This window comes from Pan paniscus, chromosome 8 (genome assembly GCF_029289425.2).
Source record: "Pan paniscus chromosome 8, NHGRI_mPanPan1-v2.0_pri, whole genome shotgun sequence".
In the NCBI taxonomy this organism is placed as follows: domain Eukaryota; kingdom Metazoa; phylum Chordata; class Mammalia; order Primates; family Hominidae; genus Pan; species Pan paniscus.
Window position 1 is genome coordinate 1709919 of NC_073257.2, and position 25600 is coordinate 1735518.

Consider the following 25600-nt stretch of genomic DNA (forward strand, 5'->3'; position numbering starts at 1 on the left):
AGATATAAATATCTGCACCGCGATCTGTATAAACATGGAAATATCTACACCGCGATCTTTATAAACATGGAAATATCAACACCGCTATCTGTATAAACATGGAAATATCTACACAGCTATCACTATAAACATGGAAAACCTACACCGCCATCTGTATAAACATGCAAATACCTACAAAGTCATCTGTATAAACATGGAAATATCTACAGAGCCATCTGTATAAACATGGAAATATCTACACAGCCATCTGTATATACATGGAAATATCTACACCGCTATCTGTATAAACATGGAAATAACTACACCGCTATTAGTACAAGCAAGGAAATATCTACACCGTGATCTGTATAAACATGGAAATATCTTCACCGCTATCTCTATAAACATGGAAATATCTACACCCCTATCTGTATAAGCAAGGAAATATCCACACCGCTGTCTCTATAAACATGGAAAAATCAACACCGCTATCTCTATGAACATGTAAATATCTACACCGCCATCTCTATAAACATGGAAATATCTACACCACGATCAGAATAAACATGGAAATATCTACACCGCTATCTGTATAAACATGGAATTATCTCCACTGCTATCTCTATAGACATGGAAATATCTACACCGCCATCTGTATAAACATGGAAATACAAAGTTATCTGTAACAACATGGAAATATCTACACCGCCATCTGTATAAACATGGAAATATCTACACAGCCATGTGTATATACATGGAAATAACTACACCGCTATCTATATAAACATGGAAATAACTACACCGCAATCTGTATAAACATGGAAATATCTACACCGCCATCTACATATCCATGGAAATATCTGCGCCGCCATCTGTATAAACATGGAAATATCTACACGGTCATCTGTGTATAAATGGAAATATCAACACCGCCATCTGTACAAACATGGAAATATCTGCACCGCTATTTGTATAAACATGGAAATATCTACACCGCGGTCTGTATAAACATGGAAATATCTACACCACTATCTGTATAAACATGGAAATATCTACACCGCTATCTGTATAAACATGGAAATGTCTACACCGCTATCTCTATTAACATGGAAATATCTACAAAGACATCTGTATAAACATGGAAATACCTACACAGTCATGTGTAGGAACATTTAAATATCTACACTGTCTTCTGTATAAACATAGAAATATCTACACAGCCCTCTGTGTAAATATGGAAATATCTGCATAGGCATCTGTGTAAACATGGAAATATCTGCACCGCTATCTGCATAAACATGGAAATACCTACACCGCTGTCTCTATAATCATGGAAATATGTACACCGCTATGTGTATAAATATGGAAATATCTCGACTCCTCTCTGTATAAACATGGAAATATCTCCACCGTTATCTGTGTAAACTTGGAAATATCTACAGCGCCATCTCTATAAACATTGAAATATCCACACTGCCATCTGTAAAAACATGGAAATATCTACACAGTCATCTGAATAAACATGGAAATATCTTCACCACCATCTGTATAAACATGGAAATACCTACAATACCATCTGTATACAGATGGAAATATCTACACAGACATCTGTATAAATATGGAAATATCTACACCGCCATCTGTATAAACATGGAAATATCTACACTGCCATCTGTAGAAAGATGGAAATATCTACACCGCTATCTCTATAAATATGGAAATATCTACACCGCCATCTCTATAAACATGAAAATATCTACACTGCCATCTCCATAAAGATGGAAGTATCTACTCTGCCATGTGTATAAACACGGAAATATCTACACCACTATCTGTGTAAACATGGAAATATCTACACCGCTATCTGTTTAAACATGGAAATATCTACACCGCCATCTGCATGTCCATGGAAATATCTACGCCGCCATCTGTATAAACATGGAAATATCTACACGGCCATCTGTGTATAGATGGAAATACCAACACCGCCATCTGTAGAAACATGGAAATACCTACACCGCTATCTCTATAAACATGGAAATATCTGCACTGCCACCTGTAAAAACATGGAAAAACCTATACAGTCATCTGTATAAACATGGAAATATCTACAATGCCATCTGTATACACATGGAAATATCTACACAGACATCTGTATAAACATGTAAATATCTACACTGCTATCTCTATAAACATGGAAATATCTACACCGCCATCTCTGTAAACATGAAAGTATCTACACTGCCATCTCCATAAACATGGAACTAACTACTCTGCCATCTGTATAAACATGGAAACATCTACACCGCCATCTGTGTGAATAAGGAAATATCTACAATGCCATCTGTATAAAGATATAAATATCTGCACCGCGATCTGTATAAACATGGAAATATCTACACCGCAATCTTTATAAACATGGAAATATCAACACCGCTATCTGTATAAACATGGAAATATCTACACAGCTATCACTATAAACATGGAAAACCTACACCGCCATCTGTATAAACATGCAAATACCTACAAAGTCATCTGTATAAACATGGAAATATCTACACAGCCATCTGTATAAACATGGAAATATCTACACAGCCATCTGTATATACATGGAAATATCTACACCGCTATCTGTATAAACATGGAAATAACTACACCGCTATTAGTACAAGCAAGGAAATATCTACACCGTGATCTGTATAAACATGGAAATATCTTCACCGCTATCTCTATAAACATGGAAATATCTACACCCCTATCTGTATAAGCAAGGAAATATCCACACCGCTGTCTCTATAAACATGGAAAAATCAACACCGCTATCTCTATGAACATGTAAATATCTACACCGCCATCTCTATAAACATGGAAATATCTACACCACGATCAGAATAAACATGGAAATATCTACACCGCTATCTGTATAAACATGGAATTATCTCCACTGCTATCTCTATAGACATGGAAATATCTACACCGCCATCTGTATAAACATGGAAATACAAAGTTATCTGTAACAACATGGAAATATCTACACCGCCATCTGTATAAACATGGAAATATCTACACAGCCATGTGTATATACATGGAAATAACTACACCGCTATCTATATAAACATGGAAATAACTACACCGCAATCTGTATAAACATGGAAATATCTACACCGCCATCTACATATCCATGGAAATATCTGCGCCGCCATCTGTATAAACATGGAAATATCTACACGGTCATCTGTGTATAAATGGAAATATCAACACCGCCATCTGTACAAACATGGAAATATCTGCACCGCTATTTGTATAAACATGGAAATATCTACACCGCGGTCTGTATAAACATGGAAATATCTACACCACTATCTGTATAAACATGGAAATATCTACACCGCTATCTGTATAAACATGGAAATGTCTACACCGCTATCTCTATTAACATGGAAATATCTACAAAGACATCTGTATAAACATGGAAATACCTACACAGTCATGTGTAGGAACATTTAAATATCTACACTGTCTTCTGTATAAACATAGAAATATCTACACAGCCCTCTGTGTAAATATGGAAATATCTGCATAGGCATCTGTGTAAACATGGAAATATCTGCACCGCTATCTGCATAAACATGGAAATACCTACACCGCTGTCTCTATAATCATGGAAATATGTACACCGCTATGTGTATAAACATGGAAATATCTCGACTCCTCTCTGTATAAAAATGGAAATATCTCCACCGTTATCTGTGTAAACTTGGAAATATCTACAGCGCCATCTCTATAAACATTGAAATATCCACACTGCCATCTGTAAAAACATGGAAATATCTACACAGTCATCTGAATAAACATGGAAATATCTTCACCACCATCTGTATAAACATGGAAATACCTACAATACCATCTGTATACAGATGGAAATATCTACACAGACATCTGTATAAATATGGAAATATCTACACCGCCATCTGTATAAACATGGAAATATCTACACTGCCATCTGTAGAAAGATGGAAATATCTACACCGCTATCTCTATAAATATGGAAATATCTACACCGCCATCTCTATAAACATGAAAATATCTACACTGCCATCTCCATAAAGATGGAAGTATCTACTCTGCCATGTGTATAAACATGGAAATATCTACACCACTATCTGTGTAAACATGGAAATATCTACACCGCTATCTGTTTAAACATGGAAATATCTACACCGCCATCTGCATGTCCATGGAAATATCTACGCCGCCATCTGTATAAACATGGAAATATCTACACGGCCATCTGTGTATAGATGGAAATACCAACACCGCCATCTGTAGAAACATGGAAATATCTACACCGCTATCTCTATAAACATGGAAATATCTGCACTGCCACCTGTAAAAACATGGAAAAACCTATACAGTCATCTGTATAAACATGGAAATATCTACAATGCCATCTGTATACACATGGAAATATCTACACAGACATCTGTATAAACATGTAAATATCTACACTGCTATCTCTATAAACATGGAAATATCTACACCGCCATCTCTGTAAACATGAAAGTATCTACACTGCCATCTCCATAAACATGGAACTAACTACTCTGCCATCTGTATAAACATGGAAACATCTACACCGCCATCTGTGTGAATAAGGAAATATCTACAATGCCATCTGTATAAAGATATAAATATCTGCACCGCGATCTGTATAAACATGGAAATATCTACACCGCGATCTTTATAAACATGGAAATATCAACACCGCTATCTGTATAAACATGGAAATATCTACACAGCTATCACTATAAACATGGAAAACCTACACCGCCATCTGTATAAACATGCAAATACCTACAAAGTCATCTGTATAAACATGGAAATATCTACAGAGCCATCTGTATAAACATGGAAATATCTACACAGCCATCTGTATATACATGGAAATATCTACACCGCTATCTGTATAAACATGGAAATAACTACACCGCTATTAGTACAAGCAAGGAAATATCTACACCGTGATCTGTATAAACATGGAAATATCTTCACCGCTATCTCTATAAACATGGAAATATCTACACCCCTATCTGTATAAGCAAGGAAATATCCACACCGCTGTCTCTATAAACATGGAAAAATCAACACCGCTATCTCTATGAACATGTAAATATCTACACCGCCATCTCTATAAACATGGAAATATCTACACCACGATCAGAATAAACATGGAAATATCTACACCGCTATCTGTATAAACATGGAATTATCTCCACTGCTATCTCTATAGACATGGAAATATCTACACCGCCATCTGTATAAACATGGAAATACAAAGTTATCTGTAACAACATGGAAATATCTACACCGCCATCTGTATAAACATGGAAATATCTACACAGCCATGTGTATATACATGGAAATAACTACACCGCTATCTATATAAACATGGAAATAACTACACCGCAATCTGTATAAACATGGAAATATCTACACCGCCATCTACATATCCATGGAAATATCTGCGCCGCCATCTGTATAAACATGGAAATATCTACACGGTCATCTGTGTATAAATGGAAATATCAACACCGCCATCTGTACAAACATGGAAATATCTGCACCGCTATTTGTATAAACATGGAAATATCTACACCGCGGTCTGTATAAACATGGAAATATCTACACCACTATCTGTATAAACATGGAAATATCTACACCGCTATCTGTATAAACATGGAAATGTCTACACCGCTATCTCTATTAACATGGAAATATCTACAAAGACATCTGTATAAACATGGAAATACCTACACAGTCATGTGTAGGAACATTTAAATATCTACACTGTCTTCTGTATAAACATAGAAATATCTACACAGCCCTCTGTGTAAATATGGAAATATCTGCATAGGCATCTGTGTAAACATGGAAATATCTGCACCGCTATCTGCATAAACATGGAAATACCTACACCGCTGTCTCTATAATCATGGAAATATGTACACCGCTATGTGTATAAACATGGAAATATCTCGACTCCTCTCTGTATAAAAATGGAAATATCTCCACCGTTATCTGTGTAAACTTGGAAATATCTACAGCGCCATCTCTATAAACATTGAAATATCCACACTGCCATCTGTAAAAACATGGAAATATCTACACAGTCATCTGAATAAACATGGAAATATCTTCACCACCATCTGTATAAACATGGAAATACCTACAATACCATCTGTATACAGATGGAAATATCTACACAGACATCTGTATAAATATGGAAATATCTACACCGCCATCTGTATAAACATGGAAATATCTACACTGCCATCTGTAGAAAGATGGAAATATCTACACCGCTATCTCTATAAATATGGAAATATCTACACCGCCATCTCTATAAACATGAAAATATCTACACTGCCATCTCCATAAAGATGGAAGTATCTACTCTGCCATGTGTATAAACATGGAAATATCTACACCACTATCTGTGTAAACATGGAAATATCTACACCGCTATCTGTTTAAACATGGAAATATCTACACCGCCATCTGCATGTCCATGGAAATATCTACGCCGCCATCTGTATAAACATGGAAATATCTACACGGCCATCTGTGTATAGATGGAAATATCAACACCGCCATCTGTAGAAACATGGAAATATCTACACCGCTATCTCTATAAACATGGAAATATCTGCACTGCCACCTGTAAAAACATGGAAAAACCTATACAGTCATCTGTATAAACATGGAAATATCTACAATGCCATCTGTATACACATGGAAATATCTACACAGACATCTGTATAAACATGTAAATATCTACACTGCTATCTCTATAAACATGGAAATATCTACACCGCCATCTCTGTAAACATGAAAGTATCTACACTGCCATCTCCATAAACATGGAACTAACTACTCTGCCATCTGTATAAACATGGAAACATCTACACCGCCATCTGTGTGAATAAGGAAATATCTACAATGCCATCTGTATAAAGATATAAATATCTGCACCGCGATCTGTATAAACATGGAAATATCTACACCGCGATCTTTATAAACATGGAAATATCAACACCGCTATCTGTATAAACATGGAAATATCTACACAGCTATCACTATAAACATGGAAAACCTACACCGCCATCTGTATAAACATGCAAATACCTACAAAGTCATCTGTATAAACATGGAAATATCTACAGAGCCATCTGTATAAACATGGAAATATCTACACAGCCATCTGTATATACATGGAAATATCTACACCGCTATCTGTATAAACATGGAAATAACTACACCGCTATTAGTACAAGCAAGGAAATATCTACACCGTGATCTGTATAAACATGGAAATATCTTCACCGCTATCTCTATAAACATGGAAATATCTACACCCCTATCTGTATAAGCAAGGAAATATCCACACCGCTGTCTCTATAAACATGGAAAAATCAACACCGCTATCTCTATGAACATGTAAATATCTACACCGCCATCTCTATAAACATGGAAATATCTACACCACGATCAGAATAAACATGGAAATATCTACACCGCTATCTGTATAAACATGGAATTATCTCCACTGCTATCTCTATAGACATGGAAATATCTACACCGCCATCTGTATAAACATGGAAATACAAAGTTATCTGTAACAACATGGAAATATCTACACCGCCATCTGTATAAACATGGAAATATCTACACAGCCATGTGTATATACATGGAAATAACTACACCGCTATCTATATAAACATGGAAATAACTACACCGCAATCTGTATAAACATGGAAATATCTACACCGCCATCTACATATCCATGGAAATATCTGCGCCGCCATCTGTATAAACATGGAAATATCTACACGGTCATCTGTGTATAAATGGAAATATCAACACCGCCATCTGTACAAACATGGAAATATCTGCACCGCTATTTGTATAAACATGGAAATATCTACACCGCGGTCTGTATAAACATGGAAATATCTACACCACTATCTGTATAAACATGGAAATATCTACACCGCTATCTGTATAAACATGGAAATGTCTACACCGCTATCTCTATTAACATGGAAATATCTACAAAGACATCTGTATAAACATGGAAATACCTACACAGTCATGTGTAGGAACATTTAAATATCTACACTGTCTTCTGTATAAACATAGAAATATCTACACAGCCCTCTGTGTAAATATGGAAATATCTGCATAGGCATCTGTGTAAACATGGAAATATCTGCACCGCTATCTGCATAAACATGGAAATACCTACACCGCTGTCTCTATAATCATGGAAATATGTACACCGCTATGTGTATAAACATGGAAATATCTCGACTCCTCTCTGTATAAACATGGAAATATCTCCACCGTTATCTGTGTAAACTTGGAAATATCTACAGCGCCATCTCTATAAACATTGAAATATCCACACTGCCATCTGTAAAAACATGGAAATATCTACACAGTCATCTGAATAAACATGGAAATATCTTCACCACCATCTGTATAAACATGGAAATACCTACAATACCATCTGTATACAGATGGAAATATCTACACAGACATCTGTATAAATATGGAAATATCTACACCGCCATCTGTATAAACATGGAAATATCTACACTGCCATCTGTAGAAAGATGGAAATATCTACACTGCTATCTCTATAAATATGGAAATATCTACACCGCCATCTCTATAAACATGAAAATATCTACACTGCCATCTCCATAAAGATGGAAGTATCTACTCTGCCATGTGTATAAACACGGAAATATCTACACCACTATCTGTGTAAACATGGAAATATCTACACCGCTATCTGTTTAAACATGGAAATATCTACACCGCCATCTGCATGTCCATGGAAATATCTACGCCGCCATCTGTATAAACATGGAAATATCTACACGGCCATCTGTGTATAGATGGAAATATCAACACCGCCATCTGTAGAAACATGGAAATACCTACACCGCTATCTCTATAAACATGGAAATATCTGCACTGCCACCTGTAAAAACATGGAAAAACCTATACAGTCATCTGTATAAACATGGAAATATCTACAATGCCATCTGTATACACATGGAAATATCTACACAGACATCTGTATAAACATGTAAATATCTACACTGCTATCTCTATAAACATGGAAATATCTACACCGCCATCTCTGTAAACATGAAAGTATCTACACTGCCATCTCCATAAACATGGAACTAACTACTCTGCCATCTGTATAAACATGGAAACATCTACACCGCCATCTGTGTGAATAAGGAAATATCTACAATGCCATCTGTATAAAGATATAAATATCTGCACCGCGATCTGTATAAACATGGAAATATCTACACCGCAATCTTTATAAACATGGAAATATCAACACCGCTATCTGTATAAACATGGAAATATCTACACAGCTATCACTATAAACATGGAAAACCTACACCGCCATCTGTATAAACATGCAAATACCTACAAAGTCATCTGTATAAACATGGAAATATCTACAGAGCCATCTGTATAAACATGGAAATATCTACACAGCCATCTGTATATACATGGAAATATCTACACCGCTATCTGTATAAACATGGAAATAACTACACCGCTATTAGTACAAGCAAGGAAATATCTACACCGTGATCTGTATAAACATGGAAATATCTTCACCGCTATCTCTATAAACATGGAAATATCTACACCCCTATCTGTATAAGCAAGGAAATATCCACACCGCTGTCTCTATAAACATGGAAAAATCAACACCGCTATCTCTATGAACATGTAAATATCTACACCGCCATCTCTATAAACATGGAAATATCTACACCACGATCAGAATAAACATGGAAATATCTACACCGCTATCTGTATAAACATGGAATTATCTCCACTGCTATCTCTATAGACATGGAAATATCTACACCGCCATCTGTATAAACATGGAAATACAAAGTTATCTGTAACAACATGGAAATATCTACACCGCCATCTGTATAAACATGGAAATATCTACACAGCCATGTGTATATACATGGAAATAACTACACCGCTATCTATATAAACATGGAAATAACTACACCGCAATCTGTATAAACATGGAAATATCTACACCGCCATCTACATATCCATGGAAATATCTGCGCCGCCATCTGTATAAACATGGAAATATCTACACGGTCATCTGTGTATAAATGGAAATATCAACACCGCCATCTGTACAAACATGGAAATATCTGCACCGCTATTTGTATAAACATGGAAATATCTACACCGCGGTCTGTATAAACATGGAAATATCTACACCACTATCTGTATAAACATGGAAATATCTACACCGCTATCTGTATAAACATGGAAATGTCTACACCGCTATCTCTATTAACATGGAAATATCTACAAAGACATCTGTATAAACATGGAAATACCTACACAGTCATGTGTAGGAACATTTAAATATCTACACTGTCTTCTGTATAAACATAGAAATATCTACACAGCCCTCTGTGTAAATATGGAAATATCTGCATAGGCATCTGTGTAAACATGGAAATATCTGCACCGCTATCTGCATAAACATGGAAATACCTACACCGCTGTCTCTATAATCATGGAAATATGTACACCGCTATGTGTATAAACATGGAAATATCTCGGCTCCTCTCTGAATAAACATGGAAATATCTCCACCGTTATCTGTATAAACTTGGAAATATCTACAGCGCCATCTCTATAAACATTGAAATATCCACACTGCCATCTGTAAAAACATGGAAATATCTACACAGTCATCTGAATAAACATGGAAATATCTTCACCACCATCTGTATAAACATGGAAATACCTACAATACCATCTGTATACAGATGGAAATATCTACACAGACATCTGTATAAATATGGAAATATCTACACCGCCATCTGTATAAACATGGAAATATCTACACTGCCATCTGTAGAAAGATGGAAATATCTACACCGCTATCTGTATAAATATGGAAATATCTACACCGCCATCTCTATAAACATGAAAATATCTACACTGCCATCTCCATAAAGATGGAAGTATCTACTCTGCCATGTGTATAAACACGGAAATATCTACACCACTATCTGTGTAAACATGGAAATATCTACACCGCTATCTGTTTAAACATGGAAATATCTACACCGCCATCTGCATGTCCATGGAAATATCTACGCCGCCATCTGTATAAACATGGAAATATCTACACGGCCATCTGTGTATAGATGGAAATATCAACACCGCCATCTGTAGAAACATGAAAATATCTACACCGCTATCTCTATAAACATGGAAATATCTGCACTGCCACCTGTAAATACATGGAAATACCTATACAGTCATCTGTATAAACATGGAAATATCTACAATGCCATCTGTATACACATGGAAATATCTACACAGACATCTGTATAAACATGTAAATATCTACACTGCTATCTCTATAAACATGGAAATATCTACACCGCCATCTCTGTAAACATGAAAGTATCTACACTGCCATCTCCATAAACATGGAACTAACTACTCTGCCATCTGTATAAACATGGAAACATCTACACCGCCATCTGTGTGAATAAGGAAATATCTACAATGCCATCTGTATAAAGATATAAATATCTGCACCACGATCTGTATAAACATGGAAATATCTACACCGCGATCTTTATAAACATGGAAATATCAACACCGCTATCTGTATAAACATGGAAATATCTACACAGCTATCACTATAAACATGGAAAACCTACACCGCCATCTGTATAAACATGCAAATACCTACAAAGTCATCTGTATAAACATGGAAATATCTACACAGCCATCTGTATAAACATGGAAATATCTACACAGCCATCTGTATATACATGGAAATATCTACACCGCTATCTGTATAAACATGGAAATAACTACACCGCTATTAGTACAAGCAAGGAAATATCTACACCGTGATCTGTATAAACATGGAAATATCTTCACCGCTATCTCTATAAACATGGAAATATCTACACCCCTATCTGTATAAGCAAGGAAATATCCACACCGCTGTCTCTATAAACATGGAAAAATCAACACCGCTATCTCTATGAACATGTAAATATCTACACCGCCATCTCTATAAACATGGAAATATCTACACCACGATCAGAATAAACATGGAAATATCTACACCGCTATCTGTATAAACATGGAATTATCTCCACTGCTATCTCTATAGACATGGAAATATCTACACCGCCATCTGTATAAACATGGAAATACAAAGTTATCTGTAACAACATGGAAATATCTACACCGCCATGTGTATAAACATGGAAATATCTACACAGCCATGTGTATATACATGGAAATAACTACACCGCTATCTATATAAACATGGAAATAACTACACCGCAATCTGTATAAACATGGAAATATCTACACCGCCATCTACATATCCATGGAAATATCTGCGCCGCCATCTGTATAAACATGGAAATATCTACACGGTCATCTGTGTATAAATGGAAATATCAACACCGCCATCTGTACAAACATGGAAATATCTGCACCGCTATTTGTATAAACATGGAAATATCTACACCGCGGTCTGTATAAACATGGAAATATCTACACCACTATCTGTATAAACATGGAAATATCTACACCGCTATCTCTATTAACATGGAAATATCTACAAAGACATCTGTATAAACATGGAAATACCTACACAGTCATGTGTAGGAACATTTAAATATCTACACTGTCTTCTGTATAAACATAGAAATATCTACACAGCCCTCTGTGTAAATATGGAAATATCTGCATAGGCATCTGTGTAAACATGGAAATATCTGCACCGCTATCTGCATAAACATGGAAATACCTACACCGCTGTCTCTATAATCATGGAAATATGTACACCGCTATGTGTATAAACATGGAAATATCTCGACTCCTCTCTGTATAAACATGGAAATATCTCCACCGTTATCTGTGTAAACTTGGAAATATCTACAGCGCCATCTCTATAAACATTGAAATATCCACACTGCCATCTGTAAAAACATGGAAATATCTACACAGTCATCTGAATAAACATGGAAATATCTTCACCACCATCTGTATAAACATGGAAATACCTACAATACCATCTGTATACAGATGGAAATATCTACACAGACATCTGTATAAATATGGAAATATCTACACTGCCATCTGTATAAACATGGAAATATCTACACTGCCATCTGTAGAAAGATGGAAATATCTACACCGCTATCTCTATAAATATGGAAATATCTACACCGCCATCTCTATAAACATGAAAATATCTACACTGCCATCTCCATAAAGATGGAAGTATCTACTCTGCCATGTGTATAAACACGGAAATATCTACACCACTATCTGTGTAAACATGGAAATATCTACACCGCTATCTGTTTAAACATGGAAATATCTACACCGCCATCTGCATGTCCATGGAAATATCTACGCCGCCATCTGTATAAACATGGAAATATCTACACGGCCATCTGTGTATAGATGGAAATATCAACACCGCCATCTGTAGAAACATGGAAATATCTACACCGCTATCTCTATAAACATGGAAATATCTGCACTGCCACCTGTAAAAACATGGAAAAACCTATACAGTCATCTGTATAAACATGGAAATATCTACAATGCCATCTGTATACACATGGAAATATCTACACAGACATCTGTATAAACATGTAAATATCTACACTGCTATCTCTATAAACATGGAAATATCTACACCGCCATCTCTGTAAACATGAAAGTATCTACACTGCCATCTCCATAAACATGGATCTAACTACTCTGCCATCTGTATAAACATGGAAACATCTACACCGCCATCTGTGTGAATAAGGAAATATCTACAATGCCATCTGTATAAAGATATAAATATCTGCACCGCGATCTGTATAAACATGGAAATATCTACACCGCGATCTTTATAAACATGGAAATATCAACACCGCTATCTGTATAAACATGGAAATATCTACACAGCTATCACTATATACATGGAAAACCTACACCGCCATCTGTATAAACATGCAAATACCTACAAAGTCATCTGTATAAACATGGAAATATCTACAGAGCCATCTGTATAAACATGGAAATATCTACACAGCCATCTGTATATACATGGAAATATCTACACCGCTATCTGTATAAACATGGAAATAACTACACCGCTATTAGTACAAGCAAGGAAATATCTACACCGTGATCTGTATAAACATGGAAATATCTTCACCGCTATCTCTATAAACATGGAAATATCTACACCCCTATCTGTATAAGCAAGGAAATATCCACACCGCTGTCTCTATAAACATGGAAAAATCAACACCGCTATCTCTATGAACATGTAAATATCTACACCGCCATCTCTATAAACATGGAAATATCTACACCACGATCAGAATAAACATGGAAATATCTACACCGCTATCTGTATAAACATGGAATTATCTCCACTGCTATCTCTATAGACATGGAAATATCTACACCGCCATCTGTATAAACATGGAAATACAAAGTTATCTGTAACAACATGGAAATATCTACACCGCCATCTGTATAAACATGGAAATATCTACACTGCCATCTGTAGAAAGATGGAAATATCTACACCGCTATCTCTATAAATATGGAAATATCTACACCGCCATCTCTATAAACATGAAAATATCTACACTGCCATCTCCATAAAGATGGAAGTATCTACTCTGCCATGTGTATAAACACGGAAATATCTACACCACTATCTGTGTAAACATGGAAATATCTACACCGCTATCTGTTTAAACATGGAAATATCTACACCGCCATCTGCATGTCCATGGAAATATCTACGCCGCCATCTGTATAAACATGGAAATATCTACACGGCCATCTGTGTATAGATGGAAATATCAACACCGCCATCTGTAGAAACATGGAAATATCTACACCGCTATCTCTATAAACATGGAAATATCTGCACTGCCACCTGTAAAAACATGGAAAAACCTATACAGTCATCTGTATAAACATGGAAATATCTACAATGCCATCTGTATACACATGGAAATATCTACACAGACATCTGTATAAACATGTAAATATCTACACTGCTATCTCTATAAACATGGAAATATCTACACCGCCATCTCTGTAAACATGAAAGTATCTACACTGCCATCTCCATAAACATGGAACTAACTACTCTGCCATCTGTATAAACATGGAAACATCTACACCGCCATCTGTGTGAATAAGGAAATATCTACAATGCCATCTGTATAAAGATATAAATATCTGCACCGCGATCTGTATAAACATGGAAATATCTACACCGCGATCTTTATAAACATGGAAATATCAACACCGCTATCTGTATAAACATGGAAATATCTACACAGCTATCACTATAAACATGGAAAACCTACACCGCCATCTGTATAAACATGCAAATACCTACAAAGTCATCTGTATAAACATGGAAATATCTACACAGCCATCTGTATAAACATGGAAATATCTACACAGCCATCTGTATATACATGGAAATATCTACACCGCTATCTGTATAAACATGGAAATAACTACACCGCTATTAGTACAAGCAAGGAAATATCTACACCGTGATCTGTATAAACATGGAAATATCTTCACCGCTATCTCTATAAACATGGAAATATCTACACCCCTATCTGTATAAGCAAGGAAATATCCACACCGCTGTCTCTATAAACATGGAAAAATCAACACCGCTATCTCTATGAACATGTAAATATCTACACCGCCATCTCTATAAACATGGAAATATCTACACCACGATCAGAATAAACATGGAAATATCTACAACGCTATCTGTATAAACATGGAATTATCTCCACTGCTATCTCTATAGACATGGAAATATCTACACCGCCATCTGTATAAACATGGAAATACAAAGTTATCTGTAACAACATGGAAATATCTACACCGCCATCTGTATAAACATGGAAATATCTACACAGCCATGTGTATATACATGGAAATAACTACACCGCTATCTATATAAACATGGAAATAACTACACCGCAATCTGTATAAACATGGAAATATCTACACCGCCATCTACATATCCATGGAAATATCTGCGCCGCCTTCTGTATAAACATGGAAATATCTACACGGTCATCTGTGTATAAATGGAAATATCAACACCGCCATCTGTACAAACATGGAAATATCTGCACCGCTATTTGTATAAACATGGAAATATCTACACCGCGGTCTGTATAAACATGGAAATATCTACACCACTATCTGTATAAACATGGAAATATCTACACCGCTATCTGTATAAACATGGAAATGTCTACACCGCTATCTCTATTAACATGGAAATATCTACAAAGACATCTGTATAAACATGGAAATACCTACACAGTCATGTGTAGGAACATTTAAATATCTACACTGTCTTCTGTATAAACATAGAAATATCTACACAGCCCTCTGTGTAAATATGGAAATATCTGCATAGGCATCTGTGTAAACATGGAAATATCTGCACCGCTATCTGCATAAACATGGAAATACCTACACCGCTGTCTCTATAATCATGGAAATATGTACACCGCTATGTGTATAAACATGGAAATATCTCGACTCCTCTCTGTATAAACATGGAAATATCTCCACCGTTATCTGTATAAACTTGGAAATATCTACAGCGCCATCTCTATAAACATTGAAATATCCACACTGCCATCTGTAAAAACATGGAAATATCTACACAGTCATCTGAATAAACATGGAAATATCTTCACCACCATCTGTATAAACATGGAAATACCTACAATACCATCTGTATACAGATGGAAATATCTACACAGACATCTGTATAAATATGGAAATATCTACACCGCCATCTGTATAAACATGGAAATATCTACACTGCCATCTGTAGAAAGATGGAAATATCTACACCGCTATCTCTATAAATATGGAAATATCTACACCGCCATCTCTATAAACATGAAAATATCTACACTGCCATCTCCATAAAGATGGAAGTATCTACTCTGCCATGTGTATAAACACGGAAATATCTACACCACTATCTGTGTAAACATGGAAATATCTACACCACTATCTGTTTAAACATGGAAATATCTACACCGCCATCTGCATGTCCATGGAAATATCTACGCCGCCATCTGTATAAACATGGAAATATCTACACGGCCATCTGTGTATAGATGGAAATATCAACACCGCCATCTGTAGAAACATGGAAATATCTACACCGCTATCTCTATAAACATGGAAATATCTGCACTGCCACCTGTAAAAACATGGAAATACCTATACAGTCATCTGTATAAACATGGAAATATCTACAATGCCATCTGTATACACATGGAAATATCTACACAGACATCTGTATAAACATGTAAATATCTACACTGCTATCTCTATAAACATGGAAATATCTACACCGCCATCTCTGTAAACATGAAAGTATCTACACTGCCATCTCCATAAACATGGAACTAACTACTCTGCCATCTGTATAAACATGGAAACATCTACACCGCCATCTGTGTGAATAAGGAAATATCTACAATGCCATCTGTATAAAGATATAAATATCTGCACCGCGATCTGTATAAACATGGAAATATCTACACCGCGATCTTTATAAACATGGAAATATCAACACCGCTATCTGTATAAACATGGAAATATCTACACAGCTATAACTATAAACATGGAAAACCTACACCGCCATCTGTATAAACATGCAAATACCTACAAAGTCATCTGTATAAACATGGAAATATCTACAGAGCCATCTGTATAAACATGGAAATATCTACACAGCCATCTGTATATACATGGAAATATCTACACCGCTATCTGTATAAACATGGAAATAACTACACCGCTATTAGTACAAGCAAGGAAATATCTACCCCGTGATCTGTAAAAACATGGAAATATCTTCACCGCTATCTCTATAAACATGGAAATATCTACACCCCTATCTGTATAAGCAAGGAAATATCCACACCGCTGTCTCTATAAACATTGAAAAATCAACACCGCTATCTCTATGAACATGTAAATATCTACACCGCCATCTCCATAAACATGGAAATATCTACACCACGATCAGAATAAACATGGAAATATCTACACCGCTATCTGTATAAACATGGAATTATCTCCACTGCTATCTCTATAGACATGGAAATATCTACAACGCCATCTGTATAAACATGGAAATACAAAGTTATCTGTAACAACATGGAAATATCTACACCGCCATCTGTATAAACATGGAAATGTCTACACAGCCATGTGTATATACATGGAAATAACTACACCGCTATCTATATAAACATGGAAATAACTACACCGCAATCTGTATAAACATGGAAATATCTACACCGCCATCTACATATCCATGGAAATATCTGCGCCGCCATCTGTATAAACATGGAAATATCTACACGGTCATCTGTGTATAAATGGAAATATCAACACCGCCATCTGTACAAACATGGAAATATCTGCACCGCTATTTGTATAAACATGGAAATATCTACACCGCGGTCTGTATAAACATGGAAATATCTACACCACTATCTGTATAAACATGGAAATATCTACACCGCTATCTGTATAAACATGGAAATGTCTACACCGCTATCTCTATTAACATGGAAATATCTACAAAGACATCTGTATAAACATGGAAATACCTACACAGTCATGTGTAGCAACATTTAAATATCTACACTGTCTTCTGTATAAACATAGAAATATCTACACAGCCCTCTGTGTAAATATGGAAATATCTGCATAGGCATCTGTGTAAACATGGAAATATCTGCACCGCTATCTGCATAAACATGGAAATACCTACACCGCTGTCTCTATAATCATGGAAATATGTACACCGCTATGTGTATAAACATGGAAATATCTCGGCTCCTCTCTGTATAAACATGGAAATATCTCCACCGTTATCTGTATAAACTTGGAAATATCTACAGCGCCATCTCTATAAACATTGAAATATCCACACTGCCATCTGTAAAAACATGGAAATATCTACACAGTCATCTGAATAAACATGGAAATATCTTCACCACCATCTGTATAAACATGGAAATACCTACAATACCATCTGTATACAGATGGAAATATCTACACAGACATCTGTATAAATATGGAAATATCTACACCGCCATCTGTATAAACATGGAAATATCTACACTGCCATCTGTAGAAAGATGGAAATATCTACACCGCTATCTCTATAAATATGGAAATATCTACACCGCCATCTCTATAAACATGAAAATATCTACACTGCCATCTCCATAAAGATGGAAGTATCTACTCTGCCATGTGTATAAACACGGAAATATCTACACCACTATCTGTGTAAACATGGAAATATCTACACCGCTATCTGTTTAAACATGGAAATATCTACACCGCCATCTGCATGTCCATGGAAATATCTACGCCGCCATCTGTATAAACATGGAAATATCTACACGGCCATCTGTGTATAGATGGAAATATCAACACCGCCATCTGTAGAAACATGGAAATATCTACACCGCTATCTCTATAAACATGGAAATATCTGCACTGCCACCTGTAAATACATGGAAATACCTATACAGTCATCTGTATAAACATGGAAATATCTACAATGCCATCTGTATACACATGGAAATATCTACACAGACATCTGTATAAACATGTAAATATCTACACTGCTATCTCTATAAACATGGAAATATCTACACCGCCATCTCTGTAAACATGAAAGTATCTACACTGCCATCTCCATAAACATGGAACTAACTACTCTGCCATCTGTATAAACATGGAAACATCTACACCGCCATCTTTGTGAATAAGGAAATATCTACAATGCCATCTGTATAAAGATATAAATATCTGCACCGCGATCTGTATAAACATGGAAATATCTACACCGCGATCTTTATAAACATGGAAATATCAACACCGCTATCTGTATAAACATGGAAATATCTACACAGCTATCACTATAAACATGGAAAACCTACACCGCCATCTGTATAAACATGCAAATACCTACAAAGTCATCTGTATAAACATGGAAATATCTACACAGCCATCTGTATAAACATGGAAATATCTACACAGCCATCTGTATATACATGGAAATATCTACACCGCTATCTGTATAAACATGGAAATAACTACACCGCTATTAGTACAAGCAAGGAAATATCTACACCGTGATCTGTATAAACATGGAAATATCTTCACCGCTATCTCTATAAACATGGAAATATCTACACCCCTATCTGTATAAGCAAGGAAATATCCACACCGCTGTCTCTATAAACATGGAAAAATCAACACCGCTATCTCTATGAACATGTAAATATCTACACCGCCATCTCCATAAACATGGAAATATCTACACCACGATCAGAATAAACATGGAAATATCTACACCGCTATCTGTATAAACATGGAATTATCTCCACTGCTATCTCTATAGACATGGAAATATCTACACCGCCATCTGTATAAACATGGAAATACAAAGTTATCTGTATAAACATGGAAATATCTACACCGCCATCTGTATAAACATGGAAATGTCTACACAGCCATGTGTATATACATGGAAATAACTACACCGCTATCTATATAAACATGGAAATAACTACACCGCAATCTGTATAAACATGGAAATATCTACACCGCCATCTACATATCCATGGAAATATCTGCGCCGCCATCTGTATAAACATGGAAATATCTACACGGTCATCTGTGTATAAATGGAAATATCAACACCGCCATCTGTACAAACATGGAAATATCTGCACCGCTATTTGTATAAACATGGAAATATCTACACCGCGGTCTGTATAAACATGGAAATATCTACACCACTATCTGTATAAACATGGAAATATCTACACCGCTATCTGTATAAACATGGAAATGTCTACACCGCTATCTCTATTAACATGGAAATATCTACAAAGACATCTGTATAAACATGGAAATACCTACACAGTCATGTGTAGGAACATTTAAATATCTACACTGTCTTCTGTATAAACATAGAAATATCTACACAGCCCTCTGTGTAAATATGGAAATATCTGCATAGGCATCTGTGTAAACATGGAAATATCTGCACCGCTATCTGCATAAACATGGAAATACCTACACCGCTGTCTCTATAATCATGGAAATATGTACACCGCTATGTGTATAAACATGGAAATATCTCGGCTCCTCTCTGTATAAACATGGAAATATCTCCACCGTTATCTGTATAAACTTGGAAATATCTACAGCGCCATCTCTATAAACATTGAAATATCCACACTGCCATCTGTAAAAACATGGAAATATCTACACAGTCATCTGAATAAACATGGAAATATCTTCACCACCATCTGTATAAACATGGAAATACCTACAATACCATCTGTATACAGATGGAAATATCTACACAGACATCTGTATAAATATGGAAATATCTACACCGCCATCTGTATAAACATGGAAATATCTACACTGCCATCTGTAGAAAGATGGAAATATCTACACCGCTATCTCTATAAATATGGAAATATCTACACCGCCATCTCTATAAACATGAAAATATCTACACTGCCATCTCCATAAAGATGGAAGTATCTACTCTGCCATGTGTATAAACACGGAAATATCTACACCACTATCTGTGTAAACATGGAAATATCTACACCGCTATCTGTTTAAACATGGAAATATCTACACCGCCATCTGCATGTCCATGGAAATATCTACGCCGCCATCTGTATAAACATGGAAATATCTACACGGCCATCTGTGTATAGATGGAAATATCAACACCGCCATCTGTAGAAACATGGAAATATCTACACCGCTATCTCTATAAACATGGAAATATCTGCACTGCCACCTGTAAATACATGGAAATACCTATACAGTCATCTGTATAAACATGGAAATATCTACAATGCCATCTGTATACACATGGAAATATCTACACAGACATCTGTATAAACATGTAAATATCTACACTGCTATCTCTATAAACATGGAAATATCTACACCGCCATCTCTGTAAACATGAAAGTATCTACACTGCCATCTCCATAAACATGGAACTAACTACTCTGCCATCTGTATAAACATGGAAACATCTACACCGCCATCTGTGTGAATAAGGAAATATCTACAATGCCATCTGTATAAAGATATAAATATCTGCACCGCGATCTGTATAAACATGGAAATATCTACACCGCGATCTTTATAAACATGGAAATATCAACACCGCTATCTGTATAAACATGGAAATATCTACACAGCTATCACTATAAACATGGAAAACCTACACCGCCATCTGTATAAACATGCAAATACCTACAAAGTCATCTGTATAAACATGGAAATAACTACACCGCTATTAGTACAAGCAAGGAAATATCTACCCCGTGATCTGTATAAACATGGAAATATCTTCACCGCTATCTCTATAAACATGGAAATATCTACACCCCTATCTGTATAAGCAAGGAAATATCCACACCGCTGTCTCTATAAACATTGAAAAATCAACACCGCTATCTCTATGAACATGTAAATATCTACACCGCCATCTCCATAAACATGGAAATATCTACACCACGATCAGAATAAACATGGAAATATCTACACCGCTATCTGTATAAACATGGAATTATCTCCACTGCTATCTCTATAGACATGGAAATATCTACAACGCCATCTGTATAAACATGGAAATACAAAGTTATCTGTAACAACATGGAAATATCTACACCGCCATCTGTATAAACATGGAAATGTCTACACAGCCATGTGTATATACATGGAAATAACTACACCGCTATCTATATAAACATGGAAATAACTACACCGCAATCTGTATAAACATGGAAATATCTACACCGCCATCTACATATCCATGGAAATATCTGCGCCGCCATCTGTATAAACATGGAAATATCTACACGGTCATCTGTGTATAAATGGAAATATCAACACCGCCATCTGTACAAACATGGAAATATCTGCACCGCTATTTGTATAAACATGGAAATATCTACACCGCGGTCTGTATAAACATGGAAATATCTACACCACTATCTGTATAAACATGGAAATATCTACACCGCTATCTGTATAAACATGGAAATGTCTACACCGCTATCTCTATTAACATGGAAATATCTACAAAGACATCTGTATAAACATGGAAATACCTACACAGTCATGTGTAGGAACATTTAAATATCTACACTGTCTTCTGTATAAACATAGAAATACCTACACAGCCCTCTGTGTAAATATGGAAATATCTGCATAGGCATCTGTGTAAACATGGAAATATCTGCACCGCTATCTGCATAAACATGGAAATACCTACACCGCTGTCTCTATAATCATGGAAATATGTACACCGCTATGTGTATAAACATGGAAATATCTCGGCTCCTCTCTGTATAAACATGGAAATATCTCCACCGTTATCTGTATAAACTTGGAAATATCTACAGCGCCATCTCTATAAACATTGAAATATCCACACTGCCATCTGTAAAAACATGGAAATATCTACACAGTCATCTGAATAAACATGGAAATATCTTCACCACCATCTGTATAAACATGGAAATACCTACAATACCATCTGTATACAGATGGAAATATCTACACAGACATCTGTATAAATATGGAAATATCTACACCGCCATCTGTATAAACATGGAAATATCTACACTGCCATCTGTAGAAAGATGGAAATATCTACACCGCTATCTCTATAAATATGGAAATATCTACACCACCATCTCTATAAACATGAAAATATCTACACTGCCATCTCCATAAAGATGGAAGTATCTACTCTGCCATGTGTATAAACACGGAAATATCTACACCACTATCTGTGTAAACATGGAAATATCTACACCGCTATCTGTTTAAACATGGAAATATCTACACCGCCATCTGCATGTCCATGGAAATATCTACGCCGCCATCTGTATAAACATGGAAATATCTACACGGCCATCTGTGTATAGATGGAAATATCAACACCGCCATCTGTAGAAACATGGAAATATCTACACCGCTATCTCTATAAACATGGAAATATCTGCACTGCCACCTGTGAAAACATGGAAATACCTATACAGTCATCTGTATAAACATGGAAATATCTACAATGCCATCTGTATACACATGGAAATATCTACACAGACATCTGTATAAACATGTAAATATCTACACTGCTATCTCTATAAACATGGAAATATCTACACCGCTATCTGTATAAACATGGAAATGTCTACACCGCTATCTCTATTAACATGGAAATATCTACAAAGACATCTGTATAAACATGGAAATACCTACACAGTCATGTGTAGGAACATTTAAATATCTACACTGTCTTCTGTATAAACATAGAAATATCTACACAGCCCTCTGTGTAAATATGGAAATATCTGCATAGGCATCTGTGTAAACATGGAAATATCTGCACCACTATCTGCATAAACATGGAAATACCTACACCGCTGTCTCTATAATCATGGAAATATGTACACCGCTATGTGTATAAACATGGAAATATCTCGACTCCTCTCTGTATAAACATGGAAATATCTCCACCGTTATCTGTATAAACTTGGAAATATCTACAGCGCCATCTCTATAAACATTGAAATATCCACACTGCCATCTGTAAAAACATGGAAATATCTACACAGTCATCTGAATAAACATGGAAATATCTTCACCACCATCTGTATAAACATGGAAATACCTACAATGCCATCTGTATACACATGGAAATATCTACACAGACATCTGTATAAACATGTAAATATCTACACTGCTATCTCTATAAACATGGAAATATCTACACCGCCATCTCTGTAAACATGAAAGTATCTACACTGCCATCTCCATAAACATGGAACTAACTACTCTGCCATCTGTATAAACATGGAAACATCTACACCGCCATCTGTGTGAATAAGGAAATATCTACAATGCCATCTGTATAAAGATATAAATATCTGCACCGCGATCTGTATAAACATGGAAATATCTACACCGCGATCTTTATAAACATGGAAATATCAACACCGCTATCTGTATAAACATGGAAATATCTACACAGCTATCACTATAAACATGGAAAACCTACACCGCCATCTGTATAAACATGCAAATACCTACAAAGTCATCTGTATAAACATGGAAATATCTACACAGCCATCTGTATAAACATGGAAATATCTACACAGCCATCTGTATATACATGGAAATATCTACACCGCTATCTGTATAAACATGGAAATAACTACACCGCTATTAGTACAAGCAAGGAAATATCTACACCGTGATCTGTATAAACATGGAAATATCTTCACCGCTATCTCTATAAACATGGAAATATCTACACCCCTAT